The 23,655-nt window shown below is 38.5% G+C and overlaps 1 protein-coding gene across 5 annotated transcripts in view; it reads right to left on the minus strand.

Moving 5' to 3' along the window:
- NLGN1 (neuroligin 1) overlaps positions 1–23,655 on the minus strand; it is a 1,028,692-nt gene that overhangs the window by 698,110 nt on the left and 306,927 nt on the right. The gene's annotated exons all lie outside the window — the stretch shown is intronic.

Genomic DNA, 23,655 nt, shown 5'->3' on the forward strand with positions numbered 1-23,655 from the left:
CCCTTTTACCACCTCCACCCCTGTAACATCCCCTGCCCCCCAAATCCCTTATTCTACTTTCTGTCCCTATAGGTTCATCAATTCTAGGACTCATTTACCGAAAAACATATAACTTCAAGAGGTTGACCCGCAATGACATAACACCTCTGAGATACACCCTAATATGTACAAGCAAAAACCAAATAAAACAGAATGTAGTAATAGTAGATACCTTAATATGGGATACAGGGCATTGAATAGCATAACCATGTTTGTACGCCTACCAATAGTTTAACAGTCTTGGTCCTCTGGTTAAGGTTAAGGTCAGTTCCTTAGAGGGAAGCATGGAAAAGCTTTGTCTTACATACTTTAGACATAGGGTCAGGAGAGACCAGTCCTTGGAGAAGGACATCATGCTTAGTAGAGCAACGGGGCAGCAAAGGAGAGAAAGACCCTCAGGGAGACAGATGGATTGCCACAGTGCCTGCCACCATGGGCTTAAGTATAGGAACGACTGTCAGAATGGCTCAGGACCACCCAGTGTTTCCTTCTGTTTGCATGGGGTCAGAGCTGACAGGATGGCGCATTACAGCAAGGACTCCATTGCTGTGCCACACTGAGTGAGTGCAAGCTATCTTCTCCTTATGTGAGAGGCTTCCAGGCAGTCTTGGGGACAATCAGTTTTGAGTCTGTAACCTTCTTTCCTTTGGTTGTTGGGCTGTCAGGTAACAAAGGCTCAGTGTCACTTTTGTAGGGCAATTCCAATAACAGGTATAAATGGCTATTGACATTGAATAGGGTTCCCTACGAGAGGTAAGAGATAAGCCCTAACAAACAAACAAATGAATCCCTTGCATCAGATTTTCCTTTAATTCCCTTTTAACCCGGAAATATGAAATAATCAGCTATGCTTTCTTCATGCATTACCAAAATCTTGTTAAATTGGGAAACGTCTCTTCTTTATTTCCCATGTTTTGATAGGGGAGCTCACCCCTCGTCTTCGTAAGGTCTAATAAAAGTGATACTCTGCTATTTTTTTCTGCTCTCTATAGAAACAACCTAGCAAGTCCTCTCTTGTTCCATGTCCCTACGGCATCTAAATTCTGATGCTCGTAAAACATGTCATCTGAAGCTTTTAAATCCAACAAATAAGACCAGGATGAGTTCAGCAAAACCATATGATGGTAAACCCAATAGCATTGAGTACAGAGTTCTACTGTATACATGCACAGATTCAATCCCAACAAAAATGTGTTTACACATGTCTCTGTCATCAGTGGATGGCTGCAGATAAAGTATTTGAGCAATGCACTTGCATTGGTATTGAGGTGCTTTCGAACAAAGGTCCAGGCAAGTAGGCATTTCCAAGAGGGTCTATTACGTCAGCTTAGTTCAAGATGAGAGGTTAGGTTAGATTGGATGGTGACTCGCTGGTGTGTGTTTTGTTTTCTTTGCAGCGGGGTGGGGTGGGCGTTAAAGGGAAAAGATTCCATAGGGGTAATCTGGATCTATTTTCTTGAGGGGCACAGAAAGATCAAGGGGCTTATTGTTGTGGGAGCTATCAAATCAGCCCTGACTCCCAGAGATCCTTTGTGTAACAAAGGGGAACATGGCCCAGTTCTGCACCAGCTTAACAGCCACCATTGTGGTTGAGCCCATTGTTGTAGCCACTGTGCTCATCCATCTAGTCAAGGGCTGTTTCTAACTGCCTCTGTACTTTAACCGAGCATGATGTCCTTTTCCAGGAAAGGATCTCTCCTGATAGCATATTGAACATGCATGTGACAAGGTTTCAGCCTCCTCATTCCTCAGGGGGATTAGGGCTGTACTTCTTCCAGCACAGATGTGTTGGTTCTTTTGGCAGTCCACAGTACATTTCAATATTTTTTGCCAGCACTAGGATTCGAATGCATCGCTTCTTCTTTGGTGTTCCTTATAACTGTCCACCTTCACCTGCATAGGAGGTGAGTGAAAATACTACGGCTGAGGCCCAGCTCACATTTGTCCTTAACATGGCATCCTGGATCTTTAGGAAGAAATATTAATAAAATGAAAAAATTGCATCAGTGAAGAAAAGGCCAGGAAAATTACCTAGAAATGTTATTTTTCCCAACATGACATGCGCCTGTTCATTCTTCAAGGGTAGCCAAGTGCAGCCTATGGAAATCCCACTGGATATCTTAGCTCATACCATCAAAACTCGAAGAACAATGAAAGGGAACACAATTTTAGTCTCAAGGAAACCACAACTGGCATTTCGATGTGGTGTACATCAAAGAGTCCCAGTTCTTTGGGGGAAAGGCTGAAAGAAGGAAACACTGTTTCCAGAAGTAGGGAACTAGACACAGGATCTGTTGAAAATAATAGCTTCATATGTTATTATGTTTGTTTAATAATGGTTTGTATAATTTGGGGGCAATATCTTTTACTCATCCGTGTACATCCTTAAAGTAACTATCACTAGTCCTTCTGATAATTCTTGAAAATTTTCCTTATATAATACTATTCTTTCTAATTTAGATAATGGTAAGCTATGGAACTCAGAACCTGGAGGCAAGTGTTGAATAATAATTGACTATGCTTGCAAAAGAGGATATAAATTCTATAGCCTCAAGATAAATGGAAGGATCTCCTTTGGTCCAGTCATTAAGTGCTAATTAAAAGATCAGCATATGGATCCCAGCAGCCTTTCTGCTGGAGAAAGACGTGGCCTCCTGTCCCCATAAAGATGGACAGTGATAGAAATGCATGGTCAGGTATTCTCTGGCCTAAGGGATTTCTGTGGGAAGATTCAACTAGACAGCAATGGGTTTGATTGTTTTATATAAGGCACGTAGTCAGCTTCCCCAATCTTGCCCAGGAGAGTGATTCGTTTTATTAGCACAACACTTTCATATATTTCCAACTGCACTGGGCACATACCAAGGGGAATGTAACCAAAAAGGTCATCCTAAGTCCTAGCAGTACCTATTGCCTATGGTTTCCCATCTACTAGGTGTGGTACTTGATTGATTCTTATATACCTTTGCGTTTAATGGGCCTGAATTCTATGACTTCAAAATTGTGTATCACTTCCAAAGTGTGCCAGTTACAAAGAGACTTCATTGTTAAAAAGTCCTCAGTTAATGACAAATTTAGAAACAATTAAAATTTTAATTATTAAGTTTTCATTAATTTAACCAAACCCCAGCATTCAGAGATACCATACTTATGTGTCGTGAAGCACTCAATGGTTGTTGCCGGCATAGGCTTCCTGGGTATTCTTAAACTAACACTTAGAATGAGAAATTATTTCTAAGCAATAATTTTACTCTTAGGAAGTAACAATTAGAAATTATTTAGAAGCACTGCACTTAAAACTTAATTTAGATAACTAGTGAAAAAATAAGACTGGGCTGGCCGCCAGTCAAAAAATTCATGAATCTTGTTAAATGTAAGCATGTAGATAAAACTAAAGTATTAAATTAAATTACAAATGGCACATTGTTTACAGTGTGCCAGCAATGTGAAGAAGAATAAGCGAGGTACCATATTTATTCTTTTATTAATATGGAAAATTAATATCTTCTATATTGCCACTTTCTTATATTATCAGGTTAAGTACAGATTCATATCTTAAACCCTTGAAAAATCCTAAGTAGTTCTATGTACCAAATTTGAAATCTCATCAAGGTTTAAAAGCAAAACTATTGTTAGATGAACAATACATTTTAATATTCAACATATGGGTATTGCATTAGATATTTAAATCATTAATCTTAGGAAGAACATATAACAAATGGCAATTAGAAGTAAGACCTCCCCTCCAAATTTATCTCCAAGGTACAGATCCTTCATGGAATTACTTTTCTTTTTCTAGCTATAGCTATGTGTGAGCCCTGGTCATCTACTGGTTACAGTCGGGCTGTGATCCGCAAGGTTGGCAGTTTGAAACCACCAGCAGGTCTGTGGGAGAAAGACTGGATTTCCTATTTCAGGAGAGAGTGACAGCCTCAGCAACCCAGGGGTGGGGGTGCAGGGAGGAGTGGGGCGGGGTATCCCTATCAGTCAGCATTGACTAGACGGCAGTCGGTTTGGATTTATAACTATGTATGTAGTGCACAGCAAGTATCAGCTGTATTCAACAAGCATTCTCAATCTCCTTCCAATAACTCAGGATATTTGCCATTCATTTTTCACAATGAGTTATGTGCCACTTCTGGGTTGAGCACATGATCACTAACGCAAGATCCCTCCTGATTCTCTTCCACTAGATCCTCTCAGAGAGAGTGCTCTATCAGTGAGCGCCCCACAACAAGAAGGGTTCTGACATGAAGCAGATCCCAGGGCTGGTCATCATAGACACGTGGGGTGAATAAGAAATAAATTGCTCTTTGAAATAATCTAATTCATATCATTCAACCACAGCAAAACCTGGACTTTCTTGACTGGTTCATATACTCTTGGCTGTAGCTATATCTAAATGATTTACTCTTTAAATTATTTACAATAATTGTATCTTTAATGTAAGAAGCCAAGATTTCTCAATAATTAACTATGTATCTGTCTATATGATAAAGAAGTAACAGCATTACACAACTGAAATCTTAAGTTCTTAAGAACTTTATTTTTGGAGCATAATATATATGGGTAATGCAATGGCTTAAATAATAAAGCTTCCCTTTTCCCTAACTTATATGTGATTTAAATCAAAGTCATCATAGTAAATGTATTAGTGCCATTATTGAAATAGAGTCTCTGAATTTAGATACTTCATGATGGATCATTATGATCCCCTAGACCTAAGCATAGTTACTCCCTAGGCCCTATGGTTTTTAGAAGGACTCAGGATGGCCCTCTGCTATCACCAATTTTTCTCAGGGGGAAAGAAATCTGCTTGGTGGGGCTTTGAAGGGGGGGCGGGGTTACCCAGGGGTCAATATGTCATTTTCTAGAATATTCAACATAGACCAGCAAGGCTGTGATTTGCTACTCTGATGGTTTCAGCAGAATGGTTACAAATTGGGCTGAGAACTGCAAAGTCGGCGGTTTCAAAATTAGCCACTCTGGAGAAATTCTCCAAGAGAAACCCACAGCAAGCGCTCTGCCCTGTCCTGCAGGGTCGTTCTGCCAGTAATGGAGAGTAGTCTCTGGTCCAGTCCAGGAACCAGGGCAGGCCTCTTTCTTGCCCTGTGATCTTGCAGGCAGAATGTTCTAATCCTGCGTGCATCTCTAGAGCAGAAGGTCGATCAAGCCAGAACCCCGCGGGTCCCAGAGGCACTGGAATGAGCTTAGGAGTATGATTCTTTAGACGTGAGCACAGACATCTATGGTGCAGAAATGAGTGAAGAAAGGGGAAGAAACGGAATCCGGTATAAGTGAGTATCTTGCTCTCGAGCCAAGGTAAGACTTGGAAGTCCCAAAGGTGGAGAGTTCTGCCCCTGTCATCTGAGCTTCTAGGTGATTATGAAAATGTACTCCATGGTTGTGGTCAGCTGCGATGAAGTGTTATAAAGCAGAACAGCTACACACACACACACACAACTTTTGCTGTCATCTTTATGGAAAGAGGATCAGTAGTCCTTTTCTTCTGGTGAACAAAGGAGTCAGTGGATGGGTTCTAACTACTAGCCTTTCATTGATTAGCCAAGTTCATTTTTCTTGTACTCTCTAACCCTCTTTAGTCAAGGTATGCAGGAAGTGTATTTAACTGTTTACTAGCTTATTTTATAATATTATGTATTTCCCCGGGTCTGACAAAATAGCGAGGCAGGCTCGTACTCTCGTGACAATGTAAAACTGGGATGACCAAAACATCATTTCTTATATAATAGCTCATATAAATTCAATCTGACTTTAAGGGGCTTTACCTGTCACTGTTAATTAAAACTCTGCTTTGTCCCCTGGGATGATCCACTTATAGCAGTAAAAGTCGTTAATATTTGAAGCAATAACAAATTACAAAATGTAATTGCAGGGGCTGTTTTATTTCTAAGGTTAGGGAGCAAAGCCCCCTTCAGAGTCAACAGTGGTGAAGTACTATTGGAGGGTTACCATATCCCTATCTCACAGCCCATTGAGTTTAGTACTGGCAGCAGGCAGGCTGTAATTTTTCAGTTTCTTCATTGGACTTAGCCATTAATTTAACTATTTTATACTACAGGAAAGAGAGTATCACCCTATTTGTGAGTTGATTTTTCTTGATGCTTTTACTAAGCAATTCCTAATGATGCATGCGGGTACAACATTTACACCTGCAATCCTGTTAACCATCCATGCACTTGAGATTCACGTGGTTGGGTCTATCCTGGGGGGAGCAGGACCAGGAATTTTAGTCACTTCCATGAACATGAGCATTTCTAAATCTGAGCTACAATAATAGCATAATTGATGCTGATGGAAACATTTCCAGAGCACTCTTCAAAGCCATGGTGGAGTTGCGTCTTCCTTACTACTTTGGACAGCATGACCTTATGTTTGAACTTCCTTTCACAGAGAAGGTTCAGAGATGAAGAGGAACATCCCCCAAGCCACACAGCCATTAAGTCATGAGCCCTCTGACTCCAGATCCCTTTTTCCAGAAGGTTCGTTACCTTAAAAACACGTTCCCTTTAGTGTCACACAACCATGAAGACTTATGTGTATGAAACACTGGCTAAATCCCTCCTCCAAGCCCATAATATTGTGAAACTGTAAGGTAGTTGTATAGAATAGAAGATAAGAGAGGACACATGAGCCAAGAAGCTGAGATACGTCTAAAATGAATTGAAGAGATAAAGAAATAAGTTCACAGAAGAATTCAGGGTGCCAGAGTAGTGAAGAGAGAGTTCAGATTGCTGGCAGGAGTTATCAAAAGGGTAATGGCTCAGTAGAGAAAGTATTTCTAAGATGATTATGGAGAAATTGAAGTTTCCAAGTAGATGAAACAGCCTAAGCTAAACCGTAATGATGAGGAAAAGCATTCATGTGTGTGTGTGTGTGTGTGTGTACTCGTGTGTGCATGCATATAACTATGGCTAAGTCCATGATTTATATATATATACATATATATATAATGTTTATATATATAAAATCATATGAGGGTTACGAATATCTGCTAAGTTTGTTGAAAAGATAATCAATCTATGAATAACAAAGGGCAGCAAATTAAAAATAAAAACAGCAATACATACCTGTATTTCAATAAACCAAATAAGACATGAGAGTTAAAGACAACATTACTGAAAGTATGTGAAAATCAGAAATTTCATACATTGGTGGCAGGAGTGTAAATAGCTATGCTTTACCAGAAACCTCTGAGCAGGAAATTGAATTGTAGGACTCTATTCTAACAAGAAAATTGAATAAGTATATAAACATATACACATATCATATATCCTATAGCATATGGTAGGGTATATACAAACATTTTGAAAACAGTCTAAAGAGGAAAAATAATAATAATAATATGCGATCTTTACATTAGTTGTAGTACATCTATTTGGGGGTGCGGCTGCTAACTCAAAGGGTCCAGGTTTGGGGTCGTCAGGTGGCTTCACGCACAAGCTGGCGCATCTCTAAGATGGAGATTGTGCCCGCTCGTTTCACAGGGGCGAGCTGAGATGGGCTCCACACCCTTTTTAAGCTTCACACAGACAGACAGCCTCCTCCCTCCCCTGTGTCCTCGCACTGGTGATTTTGCTCTATGTCTCTTCCCCACCCTTGTCCCATGGCTCTGCCTGGAAGTACAGCTAAAACACCCCAAAGGGCAATTCCCTATTACATGGAGACACTATGACTTGAAATTGATTTGGAAACACCTAAGGTAACAACATCTGCATGCATTCACAAGGCACTGTGTTGTAAAGGCCGAGGAGCAAGTGTCAGAATACAATATGATGAATATGCTTGCCTTTAAGAAGGATTGCAGCGTGTGCGAGCAGTGTGTAAAGGTCTACTCTAAAGCATCAATAATGCCTATCTCTGGGGCACAGGAATGTCCAGGTCCCATTTCACAGTTGTGCTCCTTTCATGCTTTGCAGGGAACATAGAAATTATTCCTGTATCAGTCATTATAAAAAAATCTAAGTTGTCATTCACACATAACATACACTTCTCTCAAATCCCACAGGATTTAGGGATAAATTCCTCAAATACATCTAAATGTCCATTAGAAGGTTTTTCCCTGGCTATGTTTGATTTTCTAAAGACCACAATATATCACTACTGCAACTTATTTTCATAACACTATCCCTTGAGTACAAGAGAGACAGAGAGAGAGAGTGTGTGTGTCCAAAATGTCAGAGAAAAGAAAAAGACTGAGCAAGTTGAAAGGATCGTGCCCGAGATGTAAAAGACTCTCATGTCTAAGAGAAATAGGACAGGTGGGCTAGGATTTCTCCAAGACAACAGAATACGTATCCCAGTCCTATGCATGAAAAAAACATAGTCAAACTATTTCATATAAAGTATGGCACTTATTAAGGTTATTCTTGGGTTTTCTATTTTTTCATCGTCTTCCATAAAATGGAATATTTCTTCAAATAATCTTTCAAAACTATTTTAATTAGCCAATTTCTTATACAACTATGTATCCCTCTTAGGATTTTTAAAGGCTTTGGTATGCTTCAAAGCAGCAATATGAATTTTTGCCTGTGTGAAGTTCATTACCCAAAGTGGATTCTGCCAGATAACAAAAGGTATTTTCATTTTTGCTAGCATCCCTGGGGACAGAATATAAATTTTTTAAAAATCAGGAAATAAACATCTTAGTAGGGCAAGTTGGCATGAAAATATTCTCACGATGACCTATTTCTTCGTATCAGGAATGACAGGCGTGCCCCACCCCACTTTCTACCACTTTGTGTCACTGTGGATCCTGCAACATCACAAGACATTTTCCACCTCACTTTTAGGGTTACCACTCGATTTAGGTCACAAAAATATCTAGGTCCTACTATCTTAGTAAAAAAAATGCTTGCAAAGAATATTAGTTGAAAAGTAATATTGATTTATACATGTATATGTCTACGGCTGTCAGTGCATGGGGTGGGGGGTGATCGTGCCTGGCATCTTAGATTTGAGAGAAGATGGATTCGAGATTGTCAATTGGAATGGTAAAAAGCCTATGCGAAGTAATTTTCCACTTAAGCAAATTGCCAAGATGGAAAGTACCCTGACTGACGGATTACATGGTAGTAGGAGAGTGGTTGATTCAACAAATGGCAACAGGCTAACCTGTCGAAGATACAGAGAGAGCAAAACAGGGTGAGATACGAGTCAAATGTAAAAGGAGACACTGGGAATTTACTGTAATTTGATGAGTTAATGTTGGAAAAGTGACTACCAACATATCGCCATTGTTTGACAAGCAATTCCAGGGCAGTATGTTGTTTAGAAGGGCACTTGGCATAAAAACAATACTGATATGACTATATGATAAATGATTAGCAGCACTCCCCTGAGTTTTTCTGTGTTGTGGACAAAGCAATGGGACCATATGGCCAAATTAATTCGGAAAATGTATCCACCCTGACATGAATTTCATTCAAAATACTATTAAAATTGGCAAACTTTAAGAAAATACTTAAATCTTTTTGATTCAGTATCTGATTCATCATCTAATTGGAGCTCTTTCGTGTGGAATGTCATGGTTATAACTGTTAGGGACACTTCTGAAAAGGCTTCCTCTCCCTATTATTTAATTCACTCAACAAGCACTTCCCAATTGGCTATACCAATGGATGCAAATAAATTATAAGGGTTCCAAAATGCACAATTCTTCCAAGATTGCACTGCGGCCCAATATGACTATTCTGTTAAACATTCAAAATACTTTTTCCGCATATATGAGAATGGTGATGGTCTGGTTCTTCCAGAGGCGAGGAAACAATTATTTAGGGAATCATGTCAGACAACAGGACACACTGCCAAGTGACAGATATGCATAACGAGTCTTTCTTAAGTTATGCTTTGAAAACCAAGTTTTTACATTGACTAATACTTCCTTTGTGTTGCTCCCAAATAAGGAGCCTCTGCATCTGCTCGTGTGGAAACAAGAAGAAGAAGGCAGGCAGTAGCACAATATGTGTGTGATTTAAAGAAGAGATCTGCCACAGACTCTAATTGCTCTCAGGATCTGAATTGGCAAAACCATAACACATTCAACAAAAGGCTCTATGCAGGTACGCCTATCAAACCTAATTATTTCTCACAACGCACACCATTCCATTTAAAATAAAAAGAAGCTATGGGCAATAAAGACTATGCCATTAACAATTAGTCTTCTGCACACATGAGTAGACGCAGCGAGATAAAGAAGCCTCTAAATTTAATGACGAATCTCATATTTCTCGTGGGGTTCAATATTCTGTGCTAATTATGTTGAAAGACCTGGTGTTTCATAAAAGTACTTGGACTGCCAAGTATGACACTATTTCCATGGATTCACTGTTAACACTTAATATTGAAGACACATTTCAAAATATGCTTGAATGTGTGGATTCAGGGGTGACGTTTGCTTTGCTTTCATTCTTAAATCAAGTTCAATAGTGATAGTACGGTTTGCTAACAGTTCAATGTTAACTGATATTTCTGAACCTCGGTATTTCATAAGCCTTACCAACAACAACAGCAAAGACAGCATTCCCTTACTAACGTAGTTTAAATTCTTGCCACGTTTGAAGAAGGAATTAAAATGAACCAGCAGGATTAATCGATAAACAAATCTACTGTTACAAAGGGAGCTTAGACCCAAGAAGATGATCTGTTATTAACACAGTATTTAAAAACATGGCAAGGAAAAAAGAAACAGACTTATTTAAGACGAATGATTCAAAGGAAGGCAGAACGGACACAACAGAATCCAGAAAGCAATTATTAATGCGGAATTTCTTTTTTAAATGGGAATGGGATGCCCCTTCTAAGTGGACCAAATTTGTCCTAATATTTAGTTTCATACTAAATCGATTCTGAAAAGATTTTGTCTCCCCACCCCCACCCCATCACTGCCTTTTCTACTACAAGAAAAGGTAAATCCAGTTAATATAAAAGAAAATGTAAATCCAGTTAATATAAATGGCAGTTATCTCCATACCACAGCTGGGAAGACACCAAAGTTTAAGGTATTAGTAGTGTTATATGTGTAGGTTATTTTTTTTAATCTCATATAATATAATGACCCACACACAAATGGGGATTTACAAACCCCACAGAGGAAAACACTATCATTTCCTTCACAATGGGATGGCAAGGAGAGATCATTTTCTGGCCTACTGTATTTAATTTATACCTGTTTGTCATAGAAAGTGGAATACTGTTGACATTCCAAGAAGCCTTGGTGGCAGAGTGGTTACTGTGCTGCACGGCTCCCCCAAACTACTGTGCAGGAGAACGATGAGTACAATTGACAGACCCTGAAACCCTTTGTGGCAGGTCTGTTCCCTCCTATGGGGTTGTTATGTTTATATTGGCACACAAGCAATATACTTGAAGACAAAAACCACTTTAATTTTCTTTCTGAATGTGAGGAATAGAAAGAGGAGCAAAAACAGCTTTAAAGCCACAGGGAAGCGGGGGAGTCTTCCCCCACCCCTAACTGCACAATAGTCAGTGTCGCCATAGAAATGGATGGCATTGCAGTGAAGTGTCATCAACAAACCCAGGCTTCTAAAATATCCGCAAGTAGGTTTCCCAAGATATTTGAAAGCACAAGTAAACATACCCCAGAGTAAAGGATGATGATGAAATCTTCGCAGGACAAGAATAACACCTAAAAGCCACATGATGATCTCCCGAGAAAATTAATTTGGGGGGCAGCCATCATTGTAGTCAAAGGGGCATCCCTTGCATATTATGATTTATGACTTCCTCTTTGAGGACATTTTTTCCTTGCAAGTACTTTATTAATTAATGGTGGTTCTACCTGTTTATATCTGTCTTCCAAATAGCAGGTACCGGGAGGGCAGGGGCCATTTTTAACTGATCAACTACTTGGTGCATTCTGAATTTAGCAATATCATGATCCCTCCACAATCATACCCATCACTCCTACTTTTACCTCTATTGTTTATCACATTTGAAATCATTTCATACACCTTAACTTTTGCAAGAAAATGATTTCCCACCATCAGGCAGAAGCACTGTGGTAGAAATCTTCTGTGCACGCTGGTCACCCCAAGTTAGGTCTCAGCTCTGCCACCAGCCATATTACTTTGAGCACATCATTTCCTCCAGTTTTAGTTAGTCAAGCACCATAACCTTGTTTTGCTAAAATATCATCTTGCTCTGTTGTGTTAACACAACTAAGGATGTGGCTCAGGCTTATATCCGGACCCTTATGTTCTAATTTAAACGTTAGCATTTTATCATCTAAATCTGAAAATCAAATTTAGAATACAACTGTGCATTTACTTCTTATTTCAGCTACAATAAGTTAGCTGCCGTTGAACGGCCTAAAACAGCCCACAAGGATTATTTTATAGTTCTGGAAAGTCAGGCATCTGAAATCCAGTTTCACAGGATTAAAAATCAATCCATCAAATCAGTTGGGATCCATTATTGCTGGCCGGCTTGCAAGAAATATTCGTTCAGTGCCCTTTCCTGGGCTAGAGGGTGCCTTCATGCCTTGGCTCATGGACACAGCATTCCAACTTCTGCCTTGTCACATCTTCTCTGATTCTAATCTTCCTGCTTCCCTCTTTTATAAGGATCCTATGTATTGTACCTATGTGCACACCCAAGGTGTCTCCCTTTCTAATATTCATTACTTGACCACATCTGCAGAGTCATTTTTGCCTTAGAATTTAGTACATTCAGCGAGGAGTAGGGATGTGGGCCTCCTTGGGGTTAGAATGAGGACCTCCCTGGTGAACTATTCTTGAATGACCACAGATTGCTATAGGGACTCACTACATGGTACGACTTATAACTTTCAGATTGATACAAAATCAGATACGCTTTAATGGAATTTTCTGACAGTACCTTTCTGAGGTCTGGAGTCTAATATTTCTGTTAAGCCTACTGTCATCCAGGCGATGCTGACTCAGCGTGAACGCCCCGTGGGTTTCCCAGACTACTGTCCACTAGAGTAGAAAGCCCTGTCTCTCCTAAGCAGTGGCTAGTGGTTTCCAACTACTGTCTTTGCAGATCTCAGCCCAAAGCATCACCACTAGACCACCACTCCCAATATTAGCCACTCCCAAATAACACTTTAGTGCAGCACTGTGGATGACTGGTTTCTAGAAAATTGGTTTGGCTTGCCATCTCTTAGGTATACATTTTCTAGGAAACATTTATAATCCTTCACGTGCAAAAAAATAATTGTGAAAGTAAATCATTGGAGACTAGATTCAATTCGGATATTATCTAGACATTGAAACCACAGATGCAGTTTTCTGCCTAAAATGTTGCATCAGAAAGGAGAAAAAAGGTATCCCATTATAAATTGATGCTATGCAAACACAAGGAAAATGCACAAGAAGTTCTGCATGCAACGCAAGAAACTCATTATGAAAATAACCACTACTGTTCAACATTCTCCGTGAAGTGTTAATACTGGTGGAATTTATTTGCTTCTACCTGTAGAGTACAAAGTACATTACAATAATGTAGAGATGAGGATGTATTTTTTTTCTCACCTTGAGAAAGTCACATTAACCAGGGACCACAGCGATAACAAGGCAGCTTTTCCTAAGACTTAATTAAAATGAACTAATCTAACTTTCTTGATTGCTTTCAAAATTATCTAGCATTTTTCTAAGAAATGAAACATGTTTAAAAGTAAGAAGCATAGCACTTTTTCCAGTAGTGATTAGCATGTGTGCAATGACAAGAGTTTTTGTGTAGATCTGCAGCGAACAAGAGCATTATGGCATATTTCCCAGGAGTGTACAGTTCTGGGCATTTGGGGGATGCATTTCATTTTGCTGATTTACTCCACTGCCCATATCTTACACAGTTATTTCCCCCAAAGATTAATAAGTAACTACAGAGGCTCTCATCCTTTGGAGGGGAAGAATGTAAATTTGCTCAGTTTGGTAGGTGGACTAGCTCGTTGTAGCCACAAAGGTCCACTTAACAAATTCTGCTGCAGTGCACTAAATTGCACACTGGAGCATGAAAGTTGTTCGTTCCTTTCATTTTTTCTTATTCTTTTTCTCTAACACCCACGTGATGGGCAATATTTTCCCCACTGGTGTCAATGGAGAACTCACGGTGAGGCACTTTGTTTCTGTCAGCGGCCCTGTGCACAACAGAAGGACACACTGGCCCGGCCGGCAGCATCGCCGCAATGCTTCTGTTGGAGACCCTGGTTGCAGCACTTTATGGGGTCTCTAGTACCAGTCCTGAAAACATTGTCTCGTCCAACTACAGTTTCCATCCTGCTTCTCCAAAATGGAGACAAGAAAATGCTCTGTCAAATTCTGTAAAAGCTCTGAGTCCAAACTGAGTCACAGCAACTCTCTAGGACAGGGAGTTCTCTGGAACTAACTGCACCCGTGGGTCTCTGAGACTGTAACTCTTTAGTAGTAATAACGAGTCCTAGACTAGACTAAATTAGCACTCGTACTAGTAGACTGGCATCAAGTCCAATGTGGAGACATAGTGACCCCATAGGACAGGCTATATCTGCCCCTGAGAGGCTCCAAGGCTGTAACTCTAAGGAAGTAGAAAGCCCTGTCTTTCTCCCCTGGAGAGCAGCCGGTGGTTTCCACAGGGGGAAACCCCACCCCCACCCCCACCCCCACCCCCCGTGCATCATCAGCGGGACAGCGAGCAATCCGTAGAGGTGATGTGGGGACGTGGTACTGGCGACCGAGATTTGAACCGGTGACCTCAAACTCTCATTGTTACTTCATTCACAGTGACAGGGTGGTGAGTGAGACTCATTGCCAGGATAAAAATCTTTTCAAATAATCCAAGAGAAAGCAGAATTGTTTTTACTGTGGGAAAACTAGGCCATCTGGCTGCCCTCATGACACATTTGAATCAGAATATCAGGTTGAAAATTTAGGTCAGAATAAACCAAGAGGGTTGAGCTTGACAAGAGGAGTCTAACATATTTAATGTCAGGCTGATTTTAAATTGGCCCTCAAATTTATGGATGTGCATTTTTTAAACTGCACTGGTGATATTTAGGTTAGATTCTCTTATCTTATGTTCATGCTTGGTAAACCATCATGAAATTTGGGCTTTGGAATGGAAAAATAGATAAGGTAGACAGAATATAGAATAAAATTAAGATGAATGTGGTGCCTATGTGTTGAGTCTCTCTTTTTTCTTAGAAAACTTAAGGAAAAAAATATTCATTTTTTAGGAAAAAAAGAGCAGAGAGGATATATCATAAATATTAATAATCAAGTTACTAAAATATCTATTTATGTGCAGCTATGCCCTATGTAGACTGTCATACATTTTAAAACACATGGATGTTTATCTTGAGGTAATTTTTTTAAGGTTTTGTGATGCTATTTTAATGAGGGAGTTAATATTTTTAGAACCTGTTATGTTTTTAGGAGGAAAATATATTTTGAATGAACCTTTACAGATTAGAAGACTGTATAATTTTTAAAATATGCTTTAAGTTAAAGTCATGCTGTCATAAATGATTTTTGTAAAAAGTGTGAAATATAATTGATCCAGATTTCTAAAGTTTAAATTAATTTTGGATTTGTACCTTTGAATTCAGAAATACAGTGAGAAAAAGCATAATAACATATTATTGGTAATAAACTATGTACACAAAGGAGAACTGAGATAATTCTATAGTCTCAGTCAAAAAACATATTGGTCAGCCTCTTGGTCAATTAATTCAGCTATAATTGTTATTTAGAATTGGATGAAGCAAACATTTTCCTTAATTTTGTTGTATTATGCAATAGATCAATGAATAGATATTTGTATGCTCAGTTACTTCAAGAAGTTATTTTAGCATGATTTATGGGTATGTAAAAACACATAATAATGAGTTTCAGAACTGATTTTCAAAAATAAAGCATTAATTTTTAGCTTTGTTTTTCCTTTTAAGCATTGTTTTCTACCTACATGATGTGTAATATTTATTTGCATTTCATCTGCATTTTTGCAACCTCCCAATTTCAATATATCTTTTTAAATGTAATCACTCATTTGTAAATGTCTTGCAAAGCAGTGGCCAATAGTCAGAATACCAGATATTTTGTGCAAAAAAAAGAAAAAAATATGACAGAAATGTTGCTATTTGAGGACATATTCTTTTGCATGCCAAAGAATACATACTATACTACCAAATAAGTAGGGTGGTCAATTGACTGAGAAAGGACTGTTGTTCTACAGTGTTTTATAATCAGTAGCTAAAGCCACATACGCCCAAGGGGAATACAGTTGCACTCCCAATAAAAGGTACCTGTCTACCTCTGGTGACCAAAACTCTTTAATGGAATCGTTTGAAGGGCATTTTACTTCCCATTAGTGAAAATAGATATTTGAAGGAAGAACACCTGAGCCCTGATTTTGTTTTCCTTTGCATAAAGAAAGAAAATATACACTATCTAATAATTTGATATTGTAATGTGATGTGCCTTTCTACCTTGGATTCCCATATCTTGGGGAAAATACCCCCACCATTAACATTAAATAGCATTTATTGAGTGCCGATTAGGTGCAGAATAGACTGCCGAGCTCCACAAATAAGCCATTTTGTGCAAGAAAGCAGTGATTCTCTTAAGGATTTATGGGCTTGATAACTTAAAATGTGGGAAAGCAGACAGTTTATAAGCTATCTTGAAACTAATTTCTCTCACTTTTTTTCAAGCCTTGTCTTAATGCTTTGAGGCTACTGGTTACCATTCCATGCTCTGGAGCATACATTTACAAAATGGTCCCAGTTATCGGGAAAAAAAATTAATGTACCACTAAAAGGTGAACAATTTGTATTCTAATAACAAACAGAGTCTGGCCTAAAAAGGAGAATAGGTAGGAAAATGGTATTGGGTTTAAAATTTACCTTCCTCTCCCTATCTCTTTAAAAATACAACCTAGGTATTTTCATGGTACTCTATTACATTTGTCCAAATATTGGTCCAAAAGCATCTGACAAAATACAAAAGTGGACACAGAGTCATTTTTAATCAAATCTATCATGGCTAACTGATTCTAAAATCCTATGGATTGATTTGCATCTACAATTTTATTTTATTCTGATACTCTTATGTGGTAGAAGCTATAACTAACCTGATCTGTGTGTGTGTGTGTGTGTGTGTGTGTGTGTGTTAACAGATCTAGATATTGAGACAAGCAAGGTAAACAAACAATGCTGTCTAAGAGGAGCTCTTGTATCAGAGTGGATATACGTTGGGCTGCTAGCGACAACATCCAAGTTCCAAACCATCAGCTACTCTGAGGGAGAAAGACTGGGTTTTCTACTCCCTTAAAGAATTAGATTCTCAGAAACTCACAAGGGTGATTTTACCCTACCCCATAGGTTCACTATCAGTTGCCATAGTGAGTATTTTGGTTTATTTTCCTGAATTAAACTTAGCTTCGATAGATATGGCAGGGTGCAGCAATAGAAGTCTGATCTGATTTGCCCACTTCCAAGCCTATGTTTAAAAAAGAACATTTTGTAAAAAATACACAAACTGTGTTTTGACACCTCTCATCAGGTTATCCATGTATGTATTCAATTCTATAAGTAACTTTGTAATCAATTAATATGTAATTAGTCTGTAATCAAACAAATAGAAAGCAGCATAACAACGGAAAGAGAAATATTTAATTTCTTTCAGGATAAAAACAATTATTTCTGATAAAACGTTTCAATAATATGAGAAGAGCAGCAATGGTATTATTGACTGAACTGTCTGCCATACTGTGGAGGCTATGGGTAGTGTGATACTAGAAGCAATGCTAGCAATATTTTAGATAAGAATGGCTTTCAATATGTTAGATAGCAGCAGATTAACACAAGGTTGGCAGGTTTCGGCAGAGTGACTAATCTCATACAGACTAGGAAGAAGGACCGGATCATCTACTTCTGAATAAAATATGGCCAGTGAAAATCTTATGAATAACAAGGTATAGTGCCGAAGAGGAGTCCTTAGATTGGAAGACACTTAAAATACAGCTGATAAACAGCTACTTCCTCAACTTTAAGTCAGCCTTAGATAAACATAGAATAAGATTTATAGACCCTCATTTATTGATATAGCACAGATAAAACAAAATTACACAGCTTCAAACTTCAAATAATAATAATCAACATGTCTAACATAAGCACTATGAATCTAGGAAAATTGGAAGTGGTCAACAGTGGACTGAGATAGACAGCTATTGGGCATTTCCAATCCTGTAATCATATGCTCTATGAAGGCAGGAATGATAAACTGAAAATGAACAGCATCTGAATTATTGCTGAAAATAATATTTCAACATTTATCCTGAAGTACAACACTGTGGATAGGGATAAATCAGTAATAAGATAATATCTGTATTTCTATAAGCATCTCTGGATAATATGACTATTATCACATTTATCCACCAGCCAGTAATGCGAAAGATAGAGACATTGAAGATGTTGAACAATATCTACCATCTGAAATTTATCAAGCATACAATCAAGATGCATTGATAATCACTGGTGATTGGAATGTAGAAGTTGGAAATGAAAAAGAATCCATTGGTGGAAATTATGACTTGAATAATAGAAATAAGACTGCAGAGACTTGAAAGCTGGATTTTGTACGACCAAAATTACTTATACAATGCCAACATATTTTACAACAACATAAACGTCGACTACACATGTGGACCACAGAGGAATCAAATTGACTACATCTATGACAAGGGACAATGGAGAAGCTTATCACTATCTATCAGAACAAGGCCAGGGGCCAACTGTGGTACAGGCCATCAGTGACTCAGAAGAAAACTCAAGTTGAAGCTGAAAATAATTGAAAAAATTTGACATGACATTGAGCAGGCCCCCTCTGAATTTATAGGCCATCCCAACAACCAATTTGTCAAAATTAACACTAAAGATATGAGACCAGATGAGTTGGGGGATGATATCGAAGACAATGACGTAAAAAGCCCAAATGAAACTGGCCTTTCAATGTATAAGCGCTAAAGCCAACGGAAAAAATGATGAAGCAGAAAAACAGAGTGTGCGGAAATGCGCATACCTGGAGTAGGAAAAGACAAATGAAGAGAATATTTGGTATTTCTTAAGCTTTAAGAACTGATGAAACAATTCAGGGCTTGAGTTTTAGCAGCAAAGATTCCATGAGAAAAATATTGAATGATGCAAGAAGCCTCAGGAAAAAATATGGAAGAAAAACGGAGTCATTGTACCTAGAACAATTATACAATGTTCAAACCTCTTGGGAGGTAGTATATGATCAAGAACCAATGGTATTCAAGGAAGTCCTAGCTATACAGAGTGGATTAGTGATAAGCCAGGCTCTAGGAATTGAAGGAATACCAGTGAGATAGTTCAATATGAAAAATGTGTAAATTAAATTAGAGGTTTTTTGTACAGCAGATTTACCTAATGCAATGTGTCTTGATCTCCTGACTACTACTTCCATAAGCATTGATTGTGGATCCAAATAAGACAAAATTCTTGACAACTTCAACCTTTTCTTTGAAGGATTTTGTAGGCAAAATATTGAATGATACAGGAAGCACCTACTTTAGAATATTGAGGAGCAAGGATGTTACTGTGAGGACTAAAGTGTGCCTGACCTAAGCCATGGTTCTCTCCGTTGCAACGTACGCACGTGACAGTAGGACACTGACTAAGGAAGACTGGGGAAGAATCAATGGCTTTCCATTGGGGTGCTGGAGAAGAATATTGAAAGGTCCATGGGCTGCTGAGTGGACAAGCAGACCTGTCTTGGAAGAAGTAAGGCCAGAGTGTTCCTTACATGCAAGGAGGGGGAGCCTTTGTCTTACCCTTTGGACTTCTTGACAGGAGAGAGCAGTCCGTGGAGAAGAACATCATGATTGGTCCAGCGGAGGGGCAGCAAGAGAAAGGCCCCTGACCAAATGGACTGACATAGTGGCTGCATCAAAGGCCTCAGGCAGAGGGAAATTTGTGAGGATGATGCAGGACCACACAGTGTTTCCTTCAGTTGTACGTGGGGTCGTTGCGGATTGGAGCTAGCTTGATAGCACCTAACTTCAACAAGATCTATATCGTTGTCAAAATTCGCTGGAGGACACTTGTTGTTGTTGTTGTTTATATGCAGATTACATTAATTAGCTTGTTGAGAGCAAAGTGGGCTTGACACACTGCTTGATAAAGATCAAAGCCTACATACTGTCTTTAGTATGGACTGCACCTCACATAAAGAAAATAAAATCCCCAAAGATAGACTAGTACACAACATAATAAGCAGAGAAAAAATTGGAATTGTCAAGGATTGAATTTAACTTGGATACACAACCAATGCCCACAGAAGCACAGTTAAGAAATCAAAGGAAATACAGTATTGGGCAAATCCGCTGCACTATAAAGCGGTCAAAACCAAAGATGTCTCTTTATGGACTAAAGTGAACCTACCTCAAACCTTGACATTTTCAATAACCTGGTTTCCTATGCATGTGAAGGATGGGCAATGGATAAAGAAGGCCAAACAATAATTGATGCATTTAAGGGATCGTCTTTTTGAGGAACATTGCATATACCACAAACTGAAGCAGAAGAAACCCAGCTTGGATGCTCCTTCGAAAGGAGGCTGGTAAGATTTGTTTATTTCTCGTATACTTTGGACATCTTATCAGGAGGGACCGGTCTCTGAAGCAGAGCACCATGTTTAGTAAATTAGGGCATTGTGTTTATTAAACTACTAAAAATGAGGATGGGCCTTAACATAATGGAATAACACAGTGGCTACACTGACGAGCTCAAAGTTGGAGAAAGTTATGAGAATGGTACGGAACTAGGCAGCGCTTTTGCTCTGGTGTACATAGTATTGTTAAGAGGCTGCACCAATGCAAGGCTGACAACAATGATGTAATTTGTATAATCATCTCTTAAAACAAATAAAAACTTTGTCTAAAGTCCATTTTTAGGAAAGACATTGTTTTCCTCCTAACAATCTTAATCTAAACTGGCAAAATAATTTTGTGAACCAAACTATTCTATTCAATTATTCATCCTATAATTTCTGCAGAACCTATTATAGGTGAAAACAGAGGTATACGATGCAATCATGGAAGTACAATTAGTTTACAGAAACCCATACCTTCTCATATAGGTAGGGCCACATTTTCTCAGAATTAAAACAACAAAGAAACAAATAAATCAGCCTAACTAGGCTTATTTTAATTGTCAAAGATACATATTCTTTTGAATCATGGAAGGAATGTGGAGTAAAGAAAAATAAGCAAGTGCAGTGAACAGAAGAGTTTGCAGAACTTCATCTTTCATTGTCTTGAGTCTTTAGTACACGCCCTTCCCGTAGACCGCATATAAATCTCCACAGTAGCTCAGAATAATTTTATCTTTTTGCCACAAATGTTCGGCTCAGCAGTGGTTTTTCACCTGGATCAAGAGGATCACTCAAGTGTCCTTTCCCAAGATTTAAAGAATTGGAGCGGAGAAGCTGTATCTTGGTAAGTGTGACTGTAAAATATAAAACTTGAAATCTAAACATAGCCATCCACCCCCTACCTAGTGTTTCATTTGCTGGTTCCTCATGTCCCACCTTGATTTATTTTGCATGTGACGTTTTATTGTCTCAAGCATAAAGAAAAAGAAATAATTGGCAATTGGCATGACACAAGCCACAAAGGATCAAGATAGAATGCTGTCAGCATTTGAATTCCGGCGTGTGCGTATTTCTGAGGACCAGTTGTCCTAATCCCAAGCCACTATTTGATTGCTCAATCTTTTCTAGAATCTTTGGCCTAATAGATTTTCTTTTCTTGATCAGCTAGTCAGAATTTAGTTTCTTCACGTGTACCACAAATAATTCCGGATACCCAACTATTGCATGTTTCAATACATGCTGGGATCTGTCCTAGGCATGTCACAAATTTTTTTGTAATGCTTACAGACCTTGCATGACACAAGGCTTGTTCTCTGAGTTCTTCAGGTAAAGATGCTGGGTGTTATAGGGAGATTGAGTCAAAGGTTTACTGAAGGAAATGATGAAGAAAAGGGGAGGCATTTGCAAATACAAATTGAAGCACAACTATGAATTCCAACAGGTCTGAAATTATAGATATCAGAAATAGAATGCTAGTGCAAATAATATGGGAAAATACTAGATCAAAAACTAAACCTTTATCAATGACTCAGAAAAATAGGAGGTTATGAAGTCGGAGTATGAAGTGATCCCTGTGGGTGGTCCTGTTCTTTGAGGCGGATTTTGTGGGTCAGAATGCCAATCCAATTATCATTTCCTACATAAAATTGTGTTGTTTTCATTCCTGAGCCATTGCCTAAAAAGTGAGGGTGAGAACACCACTCCTTTAAAGCATGAGGGCTTTTCAGGGTGATGGGATACTGAAAGCTAATGAAGTAAATAAACCTTAGGCCTTGAAGATAGACAGTCTCTACTTTTTCTCTTGAAAAAGTCTACCTAGAAATGCATAGTTGATTGGCAACTTTTTTCATGCCATAGCATGTGATTCAAAAATATCAATTAAAAAAACCAAATTAGTGATAAGAATTGTATGAGCCCTCAATAAAATAATTTTTTTAAAAAGAATAATGAGGGTAACAAATGTACAAATGTGCTTTATACAATTGATGTATGTATGGATTGTGATGAGTTGTATGAGCCGCCAATAAAATGACTTAAAAAAAAAAGACTAAATTTTAAGTCATGGAGGCCCGATGAAACCATACATATATAGTTAATCATCTCTGGATACGTCAATGCCATTATTGGAAAGATACATGTAAACTCTATTAGAGAGAGAGAATCCATCTGAAAGTTATCATTATTTCAATTCTCTCCATACCCCTATGGGTGGCTGTAGGGAAAAAGATTGCTACCCTTCACTCTTGGAATTCATTTTTTACAAATATTCCCTCCAACAACTTGCTGTGTTCACACCACGTGTATGATGAATCATAGTGAATGAACACCATCACACAATTACACATGTGCATAATCATCTTTTCAGGACTCCCTAGGTACACTGTGGGCCCTAGGTTAATTATGTTGTTTTCAATTTCTATCCAAGGTTGGGATGGATCCATGGGAAAGAAATACTTCAAACAGTGCCTATGCAAGAACGCCAGGTTTTGACTCTGAGAACCAGAAACCCCATCATACATTCTCACTAGCAAACATATTTTTGTACAAGTGTTGCTTATTTTGGTGGTATGGCATATGTTACAGCATAATATGTGTTATTGACTAAATGTATACCTGGATTTCTTTGAAGTCTTCATTGATTTAGACATCACTATCTCCTAATAGAACAAACATACGGATACGTGGAATGGTATTTTTGCCACTGTCCCTTAAGCTTCCAGCACTCCACTTGGCCCCCAAGTGTCCAAACAATATCAGTTACTTTATCATGTAGTGTTTTATGAGGTGGTTCATCATCTCATACCTTGACCTACTCTGCGTTATAGACTTAAACACAGAAAAGATGAAATATAAATGGCAGATCATTTTATTTAATTCAGGCCACAAGGAGAAAAACCCATGAGTTTCACAACTCCAGCCACCATCATTGATCATATGTCAGATCAAATCACTAGCAGGGTGGGTC

This window comes from Echinops telfairi, unplaced genomic scaffold (genome assembly GCF_000313985.2).
Source record: "Echinops telfairi isolate 266 unplaced genomic scaffold, ASM31398v2 ScPeMD7_4225;HRSCAF=4972, whole genome shotgun sequence".
Classification (NCBI taxonomy): Eukaryota; Metazoa; Chordata; class Mammalia; order Afrosoricida; family Tenrecidae; genus Echinops; species Echinops telfairi.